Consider the following 17,329-nt stretch of genomic DNA (forward strand, 5'->3'; position numbering starts at 1 on the left):
ATGGCAGACAGAGCCAAGGAGCAAACAAACAGCAAACTGATTGTAAAAGTTACATAATAACCAAATACATGCAATTTCAGTTACAGACAACAGCTAAAGCTCCCTTATGCTGAACGTTCCCAGTTAACTGCAGGAGACCACGTGATAGAGAACTTCGTCAGAGTGCAATAAACAAACAATGAAGCTAATCATGTGTCGGTCTTGTATTGCGCTTATTGATTGGCTGTCATCCTAAGAAGCACTGTACCAAAGCATCCAGAAGAGTAGGGATACTTCATCTCGCAGGTAATTAGGATGTCACCTTCAGGACACGCAAGACTTTTATTAGGGGCTTGTGAATAAACAGTCTCTGAGTGAATTTCAGCTGTCTAATGCTTACTCCATTTAAAAGATGCCCATATTTTAAAATCCTGATGGAATACCTGATTCACCCCGATCACAACGTGTCTCACTTATCGGATTTCTAATTTAAGCTTCCAGAAATACCTGCGCACAGCATCAGTGGATACATTTTTTTAAAAGGGTAGACACATACATTTCCTATGTATGTACATATATACATACATACATACATACATACATAGATACATACATATATATGTAGATGTGTGTGTTTATTTATATACATATTGAATGAGAAAAAACGTTTTTATAGTTAGGAAAACTTTATTTATTCTTTCTATGCTAACCTTACTTAAAATACCCAAACATTAGTAATTCTTCAGTTATACTTATACCTTAAATTTATAATTTACACACCACCTTTAAAGGTACATCACTTTATTTATTCTTTAGCCACAAACAAAAGTTAGAGTACACAAAAATCTAAATTTCTAAACTTATTCTTACATAGAGAGGAGTGAGGTACAGTGGAGTGTCACACATTGGAATATCGTAGAGCAGAGTGGCATACAGCGTAATAGTGTACACTGGAGTGTGGTAAAGTGTAGTGGCGTAGAGTGGAAAGGCATGGAGTGGAATAGTGTACAGCGTATTCCTGGAGTCATTTTTGACGTAGATCTTTCCTTTGTTCTCCAAGTAAAAAGTGTGTCAGCCAGCTGCTTCCCCACCCTTCAGTCTTTAAGAAGAATGATTCACCTTAACCCGAAGGACACACGTAAGACCATAGTTCACACCATAGTGACGTCCAAATTAGACTATTGAAATAATCTTTCTTGGGTTTGCCTGCAGATCGTGCAAAATTTGGTGACCGGATTGATCCTGAAAGTTCCAGTCTCTCAATCATCTCCGACACCTTCACTGGCTGCCTGTGGTAAAGTGAGCCCAATTTTAGAAGCTCACCTTAGCCTTAGAGCCCTGCAGCTTGGAGGACCTGCATATCTAAGAAGAGGAATTAAAGTCTATTCCTTGAGATCTGGCAGCCAGAGACTAATTCAAATTCCTTGGGTGCACAAAGCAGGGAGAGGAGGAAGATCATTCACCTTCCTTACTGCTGGTCTCCGGAATGTCCATCCTACTAGCCTTCGGCTGGCTCCCTCTGAAGCAAGGTTTAGAAAAAAACCTGAAAACCTTTCTCTTCAACTCTGCAATCTAACTCTATTCTTGTTTGACCTAGGCCGCTAGCACTGGGATGCCTCTTTGGAGGCAGTTGTGCCCCTAGAAATTATTTTTGTATTGTTTTTGAATTGTACAGCCGAGTAGCATACAGTAGAGTAGTATAGAGTAGAGTGGCATAGACTGGATTGAGGTACAGTGTAGTGGCATAGAGTGGAATGGCGTGGACTGGAGTGGTGTAGAGTGGAGTGGCGTACAGTGTAGTGGTTTACAGTGAAGTGTTGTAGAGTGAAATGCCATAGAGTGGAGTGTTGTAGAGTGAGCGGGGTACAGTGTGGTGGGTAGAGTGGAATGGCATACAGTGTAATAGCGCCAGTGTGGACTGGCATAGAGTGGAGTGTTGTAGAGTGGAGTGGTGCACAGTGGAATAGCGTAGAGTGTAGTGCTGTAGAGTAGTGTGACACAGAGTGAAGTGACATACAGTGGAGTAGTGTACAGTGGAGTGGTGTAGAGTGAAATAACTTTGAGTGTTACTGGCGTACAGTGCAGTCAAGTGGCATAATGTGGAATAGCGTAGAGTGATGTATGGTAGAGTGGACTGACGGAGAGTAGAGGAGCGAAGAGTGTAGTGCCATGGAATGGAGTGATGTACAGCATAATAGCGTGCAGTGAATTATTGTTGAGTGGAGTAGCATATGGTGGAGTGGGGTACAATGGAGAGGTGTAAAGTGCAATGTTGTACAGAAGAATAGTGTATAGTGCAGTGGTGCACACTGATGTGGCATATAATGGAGTAGCATAGAGTGGAATAGCGTAGAGTGGAGTGTCGTAGAGTGGAGTTGTGTACAGTTGAATATCGTACTGTGGAATAGCGTACAGTGTAGGGGTTTACAGTGAATTGGTGTACACTTGAGTGTCTTAAAATACAGTGGAATAGTGTAGAGTGAAGTGGTGTAGAGTGGATTGGCCTACAGTGGAGTGGGATAGAGTGGAGTGGCGTACAGTGGATTAGCGTGGAGGGGAGTGGCGTATTGTGGAGTGATGTAGAGGGGAGTGGTGTAGAGTGTAATAGTGTAGAGTGGAGAGGCATAGAGCATAGTGGCATACAGTGTGGTGTGGTAATTAAAACAGACATAGTGTGGAAGTGTGTTAATTGATGTAGATGCAATGTGGCAAGAAAATATATTATTTGGTACAAATGGTAATTTTTGGTAGTATGTGTGAATAGTGTAAGTAGTTTTAAAGTTAATATTTTTAAAATACTTACTTATATACTTACATATTGAGGTGTGCTATAATTTGTAGGTATTAACGTGGTACTATATAGAGTTGTACTGTTTTTACTGAAGATTTAAATATGTTAAAAATGGAAAATACACTGTAGTATACTATAGTCGGAAATAGAGTAGTACAGTGTATTTTTTATTTTTTAACATATTTTTTTATTTCATTTATTTGTTGTACAGTGGTACCTGGGGCAGTACCACGGTAGTCTGCACTTAAAAAAATATTTATATATAGAATTACGCTATACATATATTTTCATATATTTTCAGACCTATTGGCACCTTAATAAAGTGGTAATAGGTATGAGAAAAAATATGAAACTTAATACCTACATCTACAAACAAAACAAAGAACATAGGCAAAGTGTACTTAAAAACTACATGGCTGCCCTCAACTTTTGTAAAGGTAGTTATTAGCCAATGACTTAATGAATTGTAATCGCTATGTATTGTGGTATTTCCGTGAAATACTGCAAAATTTCACAGAAATACCATGGCTACAGATATCACTAAATGAAAATGGTCAATCACAGCAGAACTGTGCATCCTTTGCCAATGTAGAAAGAAGTATAGGTCTGCAAAGTTTTGTTTAGATTTGTCAATCAGGTGCAAAGTTATTAATGGTTAGGAATCAGAGGAATTCCAATCTCTAGTAAGCCTAAAACCGAACTACAGATCACTATAGCTACCACCACTCTGGGATATATGGCTTCCACTGGGTAGTTATAGTTAGGTCAGCTGTTCCATATGAAAATAATTTTTTGTGTTAATAACTTTTGCACCATTAGACGAATCTTCCCAAAATTTCAAAAAGGTACTACTTTTTGACTAGTTTGGGCATGGAAAGTTTCGGTGTGATCCATCAAGCTGAGGCTGAGAAAAAAGGGGGGTCCCAAAACACAAAACCCCCATGCATTTCCCATAGATTTCTTTAAGCAGGGCTACAGCAAAAAGAATTACACCAAATTTGACAGGAAGCTAGATCTCGGTACACAGATTGTGTTTTTTGTGATTTGGTGTAAATCTGCTCAGTAGTTTTTGAGAAAATAAGGGTCAAATATAATTGCAGATCTGGACCGTTAGGTCCGCGAGAGGCTCAAGAGACTCTCCCAGGAGTGCCAGTTTAAAACTAGAGTGTTCATATTCCTCTTGGGCCATCTCACTCTGATTGGGGGCCAGCACCATGAGAAAATGTTTGCTGGCAGTCATTACACGACTTGGGGACTTAGTCCTCTGTCCTGAAGTAAAAAAAGAAAAATAATATAAGTGCGCAAGGTAGAGATACCCTGACCCCATAGGCCTCATGGGGGGACCTACCCTGGCCAAGAAAACTGCAAAAAATGCTACGATCCTGTGGGACTCCTGCAGGAGCAGGGGAAAAAAATAGCGGCCGGACGCATTCATTAATTATAAGCACCAGGGAGACCACTCCCAGGGCTGCATTCAATAAGGGGGGTCATGTGACCCCACTCCCCGATCCATTAAAAACCCAGTGAGTCCATCCCTGGGGCCAAAATCATGAACAAATGGGAGGGAGGTAACCCAACCACTCTCCTCAAGCCATTAAAGACCCCGGAGAGCCCACCGCCAGGGCTGAAATTTGCATGGAAGGGGAGAATGGCCACATGCCCCCCTACCCAGTTTCCAGAGACCCCGGGGTGCCCATCCTCCGGCCCGATTTCAATGATAAAGGGTAGGGGACCCTTTTCCTTAGCCATTAAATGCCCAGGGACCCCATACCCCAGGGCCGCTAAACTACTTTAAAAGGGAGGCGGGTCACATAGCCCACCTCTCTGAGCCATTAATGGCCCTGGGGACTCCATACCCCATGCCGGCTCACTAGCTATGTGGGAACCCACTACTGGGACAGAGGAGTGTCCCGGCCCACACCAACACAGGCAGGGACCCCTGTGTTTGCTCCCACTTGGCAGGAGCATTTTCAAAACTCCTGCTAAGCGGAAGCAAATGCAAAGTTTAAAAATGCTCCTGCCAGCTGGGAGCAGACTTTTGATCTATTTCAGGAAGTGAGCACTGCCAGCTCCCATGCATGTGGGGAGCTGGTTGGGGCCGTGGGGGGCCCTGGGGCTCTCTCTACTGCCCCCAACAAGTGTATGGTGGGTGTCCTGGTTAGGCACCAGGGCACCCACCTTTCATAGTGCGGGCCCTCGCACCAATACCAGCTCAGGAACGGGAGCTGTTCGGACCCCTCCCCTTTATTTTTGCTAGTGGCCCAGGAGGAGTGAGTCCATAGGGCTTAGCAAGGCTTGTGGTGGGGGACAGTGCTTCTCCCCTCTCCTTTACTTTAAAAAAGGGCTTGTGGGATGGGGTCCTCATGGTCTAACAAGGCATGAGGAGGGGAACCACGCAGCCCCCCTCCACTTTCATAAAAAAGGCCCTGGGAGATGGGACCTCCAGGGGCCTAATAAGGCTCAAGGAAGGGGGTCACTTCTATATCTTATATCCTGACCGTGCCAGCCACCAACAGCTCATGATAAAATCATTCCGCAGCAGAGCCTACCTCTGTTCTCTCCATACAATACTGTTTGAATCTTAAACTCCATAAAGCATTCACTGTCAATCGATACCCTGGTCCCTTCATCATGAGCTGTTTGTGGCTGCCATGGTCAGGATATAAGATATAGTAGCAGCAACTATCTTGAAGTGGCAACTTTTCTGAAGATCTGTAGATTTTAAAGACAATATGAGAGACTGTCAGCACATGGATGCCCTACATGAGAAATGGCTAAGTGAACTGACCCGCCATAGGAACCACTGAATAATGAAATTTGAAAGGGCTCACATTATGAAATAATTGAAGATAATGTTTTTTCCTTGGTGGATATTGATATAGTAAACAGTGTTGATGGTGCTGTGAGGTATCACTACACTGTCCTTTTAAGGCTATAAGAAGTGTCTGGCAACATTAGTTTTTTTTTTTTTAAAACAAAGAGTTGGTGATTACCTTGGTGATTTATGTAACATCAACAGAAGATATGTGAGGCTGCCCGTTCTAAAACGTAACCGTTTGAGAAGGGTTGCATGGATCAAGTTGTTATAAAAGCCATTTATATAATAAATTATGCAGCACCCATACTATCAATGAACTACAATTGACTTTTTTACTGTGGATTTCTACTGCAAGAACTACATATTGGGCAGGCAATTTTATGTATTTTTTCGACAAGTGATTACAAAGTATATTGTTTTTATTTAAAAGAAATACTAAGTGAAAGTAACGAGTTTATGTCTATATATTTTGTATCACCTGTTGTAAATGTTTAAATATGAACCAAAAATGGCGTATTTTAGGTTGATAAAGGCTGTGAGAACAGCCGAAACGCATTCCTGCTCCTGTTTGCTAGTGCTGTTTGTTAATAAATTGGTGATTGCCCAAGGATTCGATTGAGGGCTTTTCCTTGATGTAAAAAAGACAGTTTGTGTGTGTATATATATATATATTTCTGCCCAAGTGGGCGTATGTATTGATGTTATTTTTATCTATTATCATCAGCATAGCCTGTCATAATCAACCTTTCAATAAACCCAATTGTGCCCCAGTGGGCTATCATTGATTTCTGCTTTAGACAATTTCATTCACACTTAACTAAAAATTATCAAAAATTATCAAAAAGGTCACCCAGCTATCATAAACTGACCCAGATATAAAGAAGCTTTTTTGAGTTTCTTTTCTTCATCAGACGATCTCCACGTTACCTACAAAAATAAAAACAGTGCAAGATCAGTTAGGATCTTTCATACTTCCTATTAAAAACAGCAAACTGACAGTTCGAGATTCAATCAATACATAGTAACCTGAAATTTTATGGCAAGACCGGAGGCTCCTATTATGCTTTCTTTTCTTGCGTTTATTCAAATAGCAGCAAGACAAGTGAAACACCACACTCCCCAGAAGGCTGCAGGAGAAAACTACTAGCCAATGGGGAGAACGATAACACACAGAAAACCAATCAGGTCAGGCCAACCATATAAGGACCTATCTGACCGCAAGCAGTCCTCTTTTCTTGCTCCTCACAGTCAAATAAGTCGCTTATTTCATTCCTCTTTGTTTTCTAAAGTGTTTCTAAAGTGTTATCTATTTATATAATGCCGTTTTAATCACTAATTGCCGCTAGCGTGGTGTTCTATTCTGCACTGTGTGTCCATGGTTAACGCATTTCAAATGGTTGCGCATTCCGTTTTTCCCCCCTCGGCTCACAGGCTTTAGCGCGTCTGCCCTCGCGCGCGCCTTTTGTTTACCTTAGCGATTTTGTCATAACGACGCTCGCCTCCTCAGCGCACGTCTCGTTAATTGCCGCCTTGTAACGCTGCCTCCTGCCTTTCAACTGTCGCCGGACAAGGTTTTCCCTCAGCGACTATCTCCTCCCTCTCCATGCGCTCGTGTTTCACCGGCAGGATAGCTTGGTACACGCCCCCTGCCTTCAGTTAACCCCTTGCTTCCCACGTCCTAACCAGACAGTGCAAATGGATATTCCCAGCTCTCCTGAGCTTGATAATGAGGAAAACGCTAATTTCAAAAATGATTTGAGTCAGTTTATCAACTCCTCAGTTGAAAATGCTGTGGAAAACTCCATGCTGAGAGTTTCCAGAACTATGGAAAATTCTTTAATAAGTATTATGACCAAAGCTTTGGCTCAGTCTGCGGGGGAAAGCAGAAAACGTTAACTGGTTCCTGCCACTGTTTTAGCCAAAAAAGTGTCACATGTGGTTAGCGAGGGTTCCTCACGCAAGAATGAGGATTAGTATTCCTCCCAGGCCTCAGTCATAGGAGGGGTCTACTTTGACATTTGGTAAGAGTAAAACCAAACTTAAAAACGTAGAGGTTCCTAAGAAGCTGGTCATTGATACTGTCCAGGATACGGATGACGATATGGGTGACACGGACGATGACAATCTCTTTGATTTATTCGGGGTTGGTGATTCTTCTCCTAAGAAGCAAAAGTTGTCCCCCTTTGAATCCGAGCCTATCTTTGACTCGGAGGGGGTTCCTATGTTTGACCCTGCATTGATTCGGCATCCAAATTCAACTGAATGGTTTCCAATTCCCCATGTGGGAGACTATATTGCTTCCAAACTCAGACAACCCCTGGACAAGTCAGTCAGAGCAAAATTAAAATCTGAATGTCCCAAACCTTCTTTGGCCTCTCACGTCACGGTTACCCCTTCTATCCTTCTATTGATCAACCGCTTCTCACTTTTTTCTCTAAGTTCGGCAAGGACCCTCGTAAGGGGGTTGACAGAGCATGGTCCTCTTGCCAGGACAAGCTTCTGGATATGGTGGGTCCCCTTGCCCGCATTCTTGATCTGGCGGAGACGGCGCGTTCAGAGAATCTCAGCCTAAATCCTGAGGATATTTCCCTTTGGGCCCAACGTACCTTTTGTTTACTGGGCAATGCCAATGCCGCCATCACCCATGAAAGACGCAAAGGTCTCCTTATCAAGTTAGACCCTAAGTTGGCCAATTTGGCGTCTCAGGACCCTGGCGCCAAAGCGGACGGTCTTCTCTTTGGTGACTTGTTGGTCAAGGATCTCTCTAAATTTGTGTCAACTTTCGCCTCACTGGACAAGGCGCAACTCTCTATTAAAAACGTCTTCGCCCCTCGGGTTTTTGGCAGGGCCGGCAGAGGCAGGAACCGCTCTTCCGGCCGTTTTTCCTCTTCCCAAGGTTCCAGAGGAGCTTCCAACACCGGTTACCAAGAGTACAAGCCACAGTTCTACCCCCAACGTGGCCGTGGATTCAGGGGTCATGGACAGAGGGGCCACAGAGGCAACAACTCCAACTATCCCCAACAAGGTAAGCCTGTCTTCTGGCCCTCCTGTAGGAGGGCGTTTAGCTCTCTTTCTAAGCAAATGGCAAACGTTAACTTCAGACCCTTGGGTTCTCAGTTCTGTCCAAGGCTATCTCATAGAATTTCACGCTCCTCCTTTCCAGGATACTTTGCCTCCACCTCTGGTTTTTTCCGCCAACGTTTCTCTCCTGATCTCTCAGGAAATTCTTTCCTTGTTGACAAAGAAAGCTATCCAAAAGCTCCCTTTCGATCCCTCGGGTTTTCTGAGCACTTTGTTTCTTGTTCACAAAAAGATGCGACCTGTAATCAACCTCAAGGTTTTCAATCGGTTCGTCGTTTACAGACATTTCAAAATGGAGACCATTATTCACTTACGAGACACTCTGCGAGTCAACGATTGGATGGTCCGTTTGGATCTTCAAGATGCTTATCTCACGGTTCCTATCCATCCTTCTCATTCCAAGTTCCTCCAGTTTCAATGGCTGGGCGTCACGTATCGCTTTTGTTCGCTCCCCTTCGGTCTCTCTTCAGCCCCTTGGTGTTTCACCAAAATCATGAAGCCTGTAGTAGCTTCTCTCCGAGCCTTGGGAATTTGTGTGATCATCTACCTGGACGATATTCTTCTTATGAATGCGAGCAAACCAGGTCTTTTACACGACCTTCAAGTGACCCAATCCCTTCTTTCCGATCTGGGTTTTCTGATCAATCCAGAGAAGTCCATGTTGCTTCCCTCTCAAAATTTGGAGTTTCTAGGGTTTTGCGTAGATTCTCCCTCCGCGTCTCTTCTCCTTCCTACTGCAAAGATTGCATCTATTCGTTCAGAAATTTCTCAAGTTCTTGCTCTTTCCCGAATTTCCCTTCGCTCTCTTGCAAGGATAGTGGGGCTTCTCTCCACCTCCATTCAAGCCATTTTCCCAGGTCCTCTCCATTATCGGGCCCTTCAACGCCTAAAGATACGCCATCTGCGTCAGGGTTTGGCTTACTCAGATCTTATCCTCCTAGATCACGACTCGCGTTCCGAACTACAATGGTGGATAGACCATTTAGATGCGTGGAACGGAAGGACTATCTTCGCCACGGCCCCAGATCTTGTGTTAGAATCAGATGCCAGTCTGACGGGTTGGGGCGCCCGTTGTGGACCAATCTCGACTGGAGGTACATGGTCTCTAGAGGAGTCGTCATTGCACATCAACTGTTTAGAGATGCTTGCAGGCTCCTTTGCAATCCGCAGTCTCGCAAAGAACAAGGTAAGTTGTTCCATTCTTCTCAGGATGGACAATGTTTCTGCGGTCCGTTACATCAACCGTCTCGGTGGCACAAGATCCAAACCCCTCGCAGAACTCGCCAAGAGCCTTTGGCACTTTTGTCTCCTTCACAATCTCTCCCTCCAAGCCGAATATCTCCCCGGCGATCTCAATTCCATCGCCGACTGGCACTCTCGGTATCTCCGGGATTCCAGCGATTGGAGATTATTTCCCTCCGTGTTTCATTCTCTCTCTCTCAAGTGGGGTCCTTTCTTCATCGACCTTTTTGCGTCTCGCCTCAACTCCCAGTTACCTCGTTTCTACAGTTGGCGCCCGGATCCGCTAGCGTTAGCGACCGACGCGTTCCTTCAGGATTGGTCTCTTCATCTCAATTACGCTTTTCCTCCCTTTCTTATGATCAACAGGGTCCTTTCCCAGATTCGTTGTCAACAGACGTCTCTGGTCATGGTGGTGCCCTTTTGGCAATCCCAGATATGGTTTCTTTCTCTTTTGGAACTGACGTGGATTTTCCTGTCCTTCTCCCTCATTCTTGGGACCTTCTCTTGGATCCTAAAGGTTCCCCTCACAATCTCATTCTGGACCGGTCTTTGACTCTGTCAGCCTGGAAACTGTCCGGTCTCTCTCTTCTGACCAATTCCTTTCTCAAGAGGCTTCAATCTTTATCAGCCGGGCCTGGGCTCCCGATACTTCCAAGGCGTACAAATTCGCTTGGTCTCTTTGGTCAAGCTGGTGTCTGGAACGGTCTATCGATCCCTTTTCAGCCTCTGTGAATTTTGTGATGAATTTTCTGGCCTCTGAGGCCAGTGCTGGTAAATCCTATCGCACTGTGAACCTGTACAGATCAGCTATGTCGCTTAATCACTGTCCCATCGACAATAAGCCGGTTGGATCTCATCCACTGGTTTGCCGTTTGCTACGAGGAGTCCGTTTTTCCAAACCTCCGTTGGCTAGGTATACTTCTTTATGGGATGTTAATTTGGTTTTCAAATTGTTTATGGATTGGCCTGACAATTTGGATCTCTCCCTGAAAATGTTGTCTGCAAAGCTTACTATGTTATTGTCTTTAATATCCATTAAACGTGTTTCTGATGTTAGGGCCTTAGATCTTTCCTCAAGACAGTTTTCTTCTACTGGTGTGTTATTTCAGGTGCAAAGACGTACAAAAACAAATTTACAATCAGTGTTTTATCCTTATTTTCCAGCTCAGCCGAAGTTATGTGTAGGTCGTTGCTTAAGAGCCTACGAACAAAAATCTGCTGACTTTAGGACTTCTTCCCATACGCAATTGCTAATTTCTTTCCGCAAACCTCATCTCCCTGTTTCTTCTGCTACCTTAGCCCGTTGGGGCCGTTGGATCATGTCTCTCGCGGGCATTGACTCTTCTACGTTTGGCGCTCACTCTACCAGGGGTGCCATGGCCCCTAAAGCCTTTTGGGCAGGCTCGCGTCTGGAGGATATCCTTAAGTCAGCAGATTGGTCTAACGATAATGTGTTTAGGACCTTTTATTGTAAACCTGTGATTACTGCTTCTTCTTTGGTTGTCGATATGCTTTGATCCAGCATAATAGGAGCCTCCGGTCTTGCCATAAAATGTAGATTTTCCTAATAAGTTATGACGGAAAGTCTTAATTTTATTAAAGACACGGAGGCGAGTATTATCCCTCCACAACAGCTCTAATTCGTTCTGTTTTTTCCCCCCCTTTTAGGTACTCAGCACTTCCACCAGCTTCCTCGTAAGAATTGTTCTGCCTCATCCGAGTTCTTGCCTTCGACGCCCATCTGTCTTCAAACATGGTTTCCTCAGGATGTTTCGTCCATGGTGTTCCGGGGTCAAGAACTGTTTACCTGGATTTTGACTGTTTGCATATTATTGTTTTTAGTTCCTTTGTTTTCGATTTCTTCCTAACTCGCACAAGAAAAGAGGACTGCTTGCGGTCAGATAGGTCCTTATATGGTTGGCCTGACCTGATTGGTTTTCTGTGTGTTATCGTTCTCCCCATTGGCTAGTAATTTTCTCCTGCAGCCTTCTGGGGAGTGTGGTTTTTCACTTGTCTTGCTGCTATTTGAATAAACGCAAGAAAAGAAAGCATAATACTCGCCTCCGTGTCTTTAATAAAATTAAGACTTTCCGTCATAACTTAAGAGGAAAATCTACATTATCTTCTAAATCTGTCCTGAGATTTATCCCAAGTGGATGGCTCATTCTTCAACTTTATTCAGACCTACAGGGTGCATAGTTTCATAGTTTATAATCAGTCTGGATTCCAAACGGCGTAATTCTTGAATTCTATTCCCACCTCTTGCTGATGTAAGAATTATGCCCAGTACACAAAATGTAAGCAGTCTTATGTCTTTGTCGTGTTGTCCTTTAAAATGCCTCGCTATTGGATACTGTTTATCTTCTCTTCTGATTGCTGTAATTTTTTAGCTTTGAACTCCCCAAACTATCAGCCCTTTACATGTTGCCCAAAATTGCATAACGACACAGATAATGCCACTGGAAGACTGATAGTCTCCTCAAGAGGGAGTATGAATGAGAATACATCAAAGTATATAGATTCCATCCTGAGACCCTTTGTACAGGCATTTCCCTCATATGTACAGGATACAGGGGATTTATTTAGGTTACAGGGACATATATATATATCCACACTTTCCCCATGCAATTTCCCATAGGTATTGTAGACACAACTACAGCCGGAACCACTGAATGGAATTACGCTAAATTTGCAGAAAGCTAGATCTTATTCCACAAAGAGTGTTTTTTGTACTTTGGTAAAAATCTGTTCTGTAATTTTGGAGTTATAAAAGTAAAAAGGTTTATGAACCAGTCATACACCCATACACCAACTAACACACCCACTCAAAGACTCACAAAACCATCCACACACCCATTCAAAGACCCACACACCCACTCACACACCCACTCACACATCCGCTCACACACTCACTTACAAACCCACACAACTACTCATATACCCATATAGCCACTCACACCCATTCACAGACCCTCAAAACCCCTCACATACCTACCCACAGACCCACACGGCCACTCACACATCCTCTCATGCACCCACATACCCACACAAGTACTTACACACTCATACAGTCACTCATGCTCTCACTCACAGACCCACAAAACCACTCACACAACCATACAGCCATTAACACAGCCACTCACACACCCACTTACATATCCATGTAAACACTCACACACCCTCACACAGTCATACAGCCACTCACCAACCCACTCATAGACCCACAAACCCACTCATGCACCCATTCACAGACCCACACACCCACTCACATACCCACTCACACACCTACTTACATACCTATAGAACCACTCACACACCCATACAGCCACTCACACACCCACTTACAGACCCACAAACCACTCACATACCCATATTGCCACTCAAACACCCACTCACACACTTACACACCCATTTCCATACCCACACAACCACTAACACACCAATACAACCACTCACACATCTACTACCAGACCTGCAAAACCATTTACCACTCACAAAGGTACTCACATAGCCACTCCCACATCCACTTTCACACCCACACAGACACTCACACACCCACTCTCACACTGACAGTCACTCACATAGCCACTCACACACCCACACACTGGCAGGGATACACCTTTAGAAATTGCAATAGTATATCTTTGTATTAAATTGGTTGTTGTTTTAGTATTGAATATGTGCTTTTGGTTGGGTGTTGATCCATAAAATGAATTTAAAAAAAAGACTTGGTGCATTGCATTTATAGAAAGACTATATCAATTAACTTACCTTAATTTAAAAATGTTAGTTTTAAATTATATAAGAATGATTGTGTGAATAAAATGTATCTATAAACATGTGAAAATGTATATTAGTAAATTGAACATATGGGTCAAATTGCAGTACCCTTTAATTAAAAAAAACTGTGAAATTCACTAAAACACCAAATATTACAGGGACTTTATATTTAGGCAATAGCATTAACAAATCATAGAAATTCACTTAAAAAAACAAAGGTTACAGGGACATTATAGTTGGGTTCAGATGTTACACACACAAAACCAACAATACTCAGAAGTTATAGTTACCTGAGCTATCTATAACTTACAACCCCCGCAATGCACTGCTTATGACCTCATATATTACATGACTCATGATATGGTCATTGACATCACTGATTATATATCAAATGACATCACTGATAATGTAGCACACAGTCCTGTCTCTTCTAAAACACTACTCTAAACACTAATCACCAAAGTAAGAGATCTAACCGTATAGGCTAGTCTAATGCAAGCCACAACAACACCATTTGTCAATCTGGAATAAGGTCATAGTGGAGACGTCAGTTTTACACAAACCACTACAACACACACCCAGTAGAGAGGTCTTAGTAAACAGGTCACTGTGTCACAAACCACTAGTAAAATTATACTTCGTCCTGGAGAAAGGTGATCGCAGAGAGGTCAGTCTGCTTCAAACCACTACTACACTGAACCATCACTCTAGAGAGAGGTCTTAGTGAACAGATGAACGTATTGGAAACTACTACTACACTCATTCATCACAAAGGAGAGAGGTCTAAGCAGAGTCGTCAGTATGTCGTAAAACACAACTATACTCATCTAAGACTGTGGAGTGAAGTCTAAATAAATAGCTTAGGCTGTTGCAAAGGACTACCATACCCATACATCAGCAGGGGACCTGTGTCGACATAGAGGCTACTTTAAAAACAGCATTATAGTTCAAATTATATTTGTTAGAAATATTAACTCTGTAGTAGAACAGAAAGAATAGTAATTTAACTTATTCTGTACCTCAATATATATCTTTCAGTGTCAGAAACTTTTACGAAACACTCACACTCACACAATGAGGTCATGAGTAATGTCATTAGTGATGCACTTTGAGATGTCATGAGTGATGTCACTGACCATGTCATGAGTGATGTAATATGTGAGGCCATAAGTAGTGCTTTGAGGGGAACGTAAGTTTCAGGTAATTATTACTGCTGAATTTCTATGGTTTTGTATGTGCAAAATCCAGACCTAACAATAACGTCCATGTAACCTTTGGTTTTTTTCAGTGAATAAATAGATATTACCTACTGGTGGTCAGCAGTAGATAGTTATAGTTAGGTCTCCTTTCCCATAGACAGAGCATTTTAAGGGTCAAAAATAATTGTATATTTTGGCAGTTGGGCTGGCGAGAGTCCCGCAAGTGTCCTGTGAGAGTAGAAAATCAAAAATGGAGCCTTGTGATGGGTTGAGAGGCCCACTTTTCCTGTGAGCTTTTTCGCTCTTGCGGGAGCAAGAGGCTCCTGTGAATCTCGTGAGAGCGAGCGCTCTGATTAGCTGGCTGTTGGAATGTTAGAAATTAAATCGCCACCATTAGTGTTTACTGTGAAAATTGGAGGTGTTTTGGAAATGAAGTGCAAAAGCTATATATGGGGGCAGCAGAAAGGCATGCTGTCCCCCTAGATTTAGACAGTAGGTGTCTAAGGGATAGCGACTGCAAAGATAATAAATGTATATTGTTTTTAACAAATGTTTATGATCTTATGGGACTCTCACGGGATTGTGAATAGTAAAAAGGAGTAGAAGAGCTCTCATTACACTCTATTAGTAGGAATTCATATTGTGGTCCTTGTGTTTGAAGGAGGTGTGTAAGAGATAAGTACTGTGAGGATTGGAATGGTATATATTTTTTACTAAAAAAGATTATTATTGCATGAGATTCTAGGGGGATCATGAAAAGCAGAAAGGAGTAGGTGATCTTTGAATACACTGTAATATGCACACTTGTTACTGTAGGAAGGAATATTACTGGAGGAGGTGTTTATCAGAGTCTACTATCAGCTTTGTAAGAGTTGTGAGTAGAGTACATTTCCATTCCACATCCTACTATGCATACCTATTATCAGAGAGAGAGGTGTTGGCAGGGTGATCAGACCCTCTCCACTCACTCGTACACACACCCGTCATCTGAGAGAGAGGTGTCAGCGGAGAGGCCAGTCTCTCTTAACACACCCTGCTATGCACAACAGTCATCTGAGAGGTCTGACAGCAGAGGCAAGTCCCTCCCCACACCCTACTATGCACACCTATCATCTGAGAGAGAGATCTGAAAGGATAGGCATGTAATTCTCCACCCACTACTACCTATACCCTTCATCTAATACAGAGGTCTAAAAGAAAAGCCTAGTCCATCTACACACCCTACTACACACATACATCATCTGAGAGAGAGATCTGACAGAAGAGGCCAATCCATGTACATACCTTAATATGATTACCTCTCATCTGAGAGAGAGATCTGAGAGGAGAGGACAGTCTCTCCCCTCACCCTACTGTGCATAACCATCATTACAGAGAGAAGTCTGAGCAGAGAGACCTGTCCCACCACACACCCTACTATGCAAATATGTGATCTGACAGAGAAGTCTCATTGGGGAGGGCAGTCCCTCCATACACCCTACTATACACACCCATCATCCAAGAGAAATGTCTCAGCAAAGAGGCCAGTCCCTTCATATACCCTACTATGTATACTTGTCATTTGAGTGAAAGGTTAGAAAGGAGAGGGCAGTCTCTTCTCACACCCTAGTATGTCCACATATTATCCAAGAAAGGGGTCTCAGTGAATAGGTTAGTCCCTCCCACATACTACTGTTTTCCTACAAGTATGTTGCAATCCTGCGAGAGTAGAATACAAGCTTCAGGGAGTGAAGCTTTCCGCATAAGGTTCATGCAATCTCATGGATATCTCGCGAGACCAGCATGGAAAATTACTGGTCCTGCCTTGAGGTGTTTTATGATCCCATGAGAGTCTTGCGAGATAGTATGGGGAAATATTTTTTAAAAGGGGCAAGACTCAACCAATAGTTACCATTCTTATCACATGTTCGGAGAAATGCTGCGAAGTGAACGGGTGGAAAATCATAGATAGCCCAGTTTGACCTTGGTGCTTTGGAGGAGAAGGAAGCCTGTTTGAGTGGTGCTCAGCAGAAGTGATTTTATGTGGAGTGGAAAGAGACTGGTGTCTTCATCTGCCTTGAAGAAAGAACTTCGAGTTCACATATTTAATAATATATTTTATAAACTTTATTGTGAAGTGTCAGTAAGTCTACTAATGGTGGTAAACTTATTTTACACCATGTTTACTGAGTGAAAAGCTGTTTGGGGAAGTGTAGTTGTGTTACTACAGCTTTCGAGAGCTCCACATTACAGTGCAGAGAGATGTGAGTTAGGTTTGCAGATTGTGTTAAAAAATCAAATGTTTCAACTGTTCATACTTGTAAGAAAAAGGAAGCAGTGTTTCTTAAATTATCAAAGACTGTAATAATACAAGCTCTTATGAACCTCATTGTACATATATCATAGCCCTATGAGATGTTTGAGTGATGATATTGCTATTTCTAGGGTGAAACCCTATAG

Source organism: Triturus cristatus, chromosome 5_2 (assembly GCF_964204655.1).
Source record: "Triturus cristatus chromosome 5_2, aTriCri1.1, whole genome shotgun sequence".
Classification (NCBI taxonomy): Eukaryota; Metazoa; Chordata; class Amphibia; order Caudata; family Salamandridae; genus Triturus; species Triturus cristatus.